This window comes from Stomoxys calcitrans, chromosome 2 (assembly GCF_963082655.1).
Source record: "Stomoxys calcitrans chromosome 2, idStoCalc2.1, whole genome shotgun sequence".
Lineage (NCBI taxonomy): Eukaryota > Metazoa > Arthropoda > Insecta > Diptera > Muscidae > Stomoxys > Stomoxys calcitrans.
Window position 1 is genome coordinate 227,176,827 of NC_081553.1, and position 2,500 is coordinate 227,179,326.

General features: G+C 39.8%; 1 protein-coding gene and 1 long non-coding RNA gene across 6 annotated transcripts in view; one reads left to right on the forward strand and one right to left on the reverse strand.

Moving 5' to 3' along the window:
- Positions 1–2,500, reverse strand: part of LOC106081004 (protein doublesex) — a 320,938-nt gene that overhangs the window by 130,218 nt on the left and 188,220 nt on the right. The window lies entirely within an intron of this gene.
- LOC106081005 (uncharacterized) overlaps positions 1–2,500 on the forward strand; it is a 45,543-nt gene that overhangs the window by 27,475 nt on the left and 15,568 nt on the right. The gene's annotated exons all lie outside the window — the stretch shown is intronic.

The window sequence follows — 2,500 nt, forward strand, 5'->3', positions numbered from 1 at the left end:
CTCTCCCAAACACACACACACACATACACACCACAATGTTCTTTCTTTTATAAATGAAACTAAAGAGAGTGCAGCTAAAGTGCAAAACACAAAAAACGAAATATACCTCAACAACAGCAAACACAAAAATGTAGGTTGCAGTTCGAAGAGAGAAAGGTCAGGATTTGTGGAAAAATTGAAACCAGACAATGATGATAATGATGACATTTAAATTCAATGTATGAAATAATTTAATTGATTGCGTTGTTAATAATAATTAAAAAGACAGCTCCTATGTGTGCATAAGTGTATTTGAAAATGTTTGCTATATCTTGGAAAACAGTTCCATTCCTACTGGAAGAAAGCTTCATCTCAGTTATCGATCGGATACCTGCGATGAATCTTGAAGTGCGAGGCACTGCTGCCATCGGCACAGTCTTGGATTGACGGAACTCTAGTATTGCCATCTGGAAGATCATGTTGCACGGATGGCTCAAAGCTAGAGGACAGAGTGGGCCTGGAGGTTTAAATTGAAAACCCAGGGACTGAGATCTGTTTTATACTGCCTGACCAAAATACGGCCCTGAAGGCAGGGATCGAAGCGATCACGGAATGCGTGGGGTGATGTGTTACTAACGCGAGGACGTCGAGTGTGAACATCTTTACGGACAGTAAAATGGCCATAAGGGCAATAACAACCAGTGGGGTAAGGTCACGAACAGTCTTGCAGTGTATGAAGGAGATTAACTTCTTCTCTGAGGGTGGCACAATCCACATCGTTTGGTTGCCGGGCCATAACGGTGTAGGGGGGAATTAAAGAGCAGACGATTTGGCAGTGAAGGCCAGAGAACTAACATCGATTAAAGTGGTAAACCCGAAGACTTTCGGGTTGACGCAGTCCAATTTAAGGGTGTGGGCGACAAAGGTGCATGTAACACTGTGGAACAGCGAAACAGTCGGTAGGACGGCGAAAATCCTATGGGGTGATCCGCATCGTGAGAGGACGAGGCTATTACTGAAAGGTTCTTACTTTTTTTCAGTAATAGCCTCGTCCTCTCACGATGCGGATCATCCCCATAGGATTTTCGCCGTCCTATCGACTGTTTCGCTGTTCCACAGTGTTACATGCGCCTTTGTCGCTCACGTCCTTAAATCGGACTGCGTCGACCCGAAAGGCTTCGAGTCGACGCAGTCCGGAGGTCAGTATAGCTTTTGGTGTCAAGCAGATGAATAATGTTTTGAAGAAGCTGATGGCACTTTTATTATGCCTAATACACTTTAGGTAAACTTTTTGGGATAGTAGATGGGAACAGTAGGAATACAGATTATTTATATATTTTTTGAAATTTGTTTTAATTCTTCAAAATTCTACAAATCGTTAAAAGTTTACGTTAATAGCTAAATAAACCATACCTTAACGAACTACACCCTAAAATAGCTTCCATATCAATATGTGCCACAATTTTTCTGGCATTGCACTGTTTAGAAACAGTACAGGCAGCCACTGAGCTATTGTGTCTCTTCCACACTAACAGTGTGAATTGCATAATACCATCTATTGATAGAGTAACAATTGCAATTACCTTGAACTTAGCCCAAGTATCATTTAGTGCCGCGTAAGGAAATGGAAATTCGCATTTTGCCCACGACAATGATCTGTACATTTGCCAGCAGTTGTATGCTTACATCAAAATGAGACGATGAGCTGATTTTCTGCTGTGTGTTTTTTTTTTGTGAGACAACCACCATTTGGTTGAGGTTACCACAGTGTTTACATTACCCTCGAAATAAAAGTGAAACCCCCTCGGGAGCCGAAGGGAGAAACCGTTTTCATTTTCAATTTACACATTATAATGTATTGCAATGTGTTACCGCATAGCGTCCTAAGAATCAATTTCTATAGATTGTCTGTGCGGAGAAAGAAGGCAAAAATGCTTAGAGAAATTGGAAATTGTGTGCTCTATAAAGTATTCCAGAAACAGCGATTACATCATAAACAATACAATTTGAAATTTGCAATTATTTCATAATAGAGTGTTTTTTTTTTAAGTGCTACTTGAAATGAGCAGAGGAAGTATTATATTACGAACATTTTTTTGAAAGTTCATATTGTGAAGTCCATGTTAAGAAATTTGTTCTAAAAGCTTTATGGTATATTTCCTTTAGCTTTGCAGATCAGTTGAAAATTGTGGCTACTACGGCCATTTAAGTACAAATCGGGCGATACATATATATGGGAGGTATATCTAAAACTGAACCGATTTTGATGAAATCTCGCAGATATGCTAAGATAAGTAACAAAACAATCCGTGCCAAATTTTGTGCAGATCGGTTGAAAATTGTCGCTACTACGGCCGTTTAAGTACAAATCGGGCGATACATATACATGGGAGCTATATCCAAATCTGAACCGATTTTGATGAAATTGTGCAGATTTGGTAAGATTAGTAACAAAACAAACCGTGCCAAATTTTGTGCAGATCGGATAAAAATTGTAGCTCCTACGGCCATTTCAGGGCGA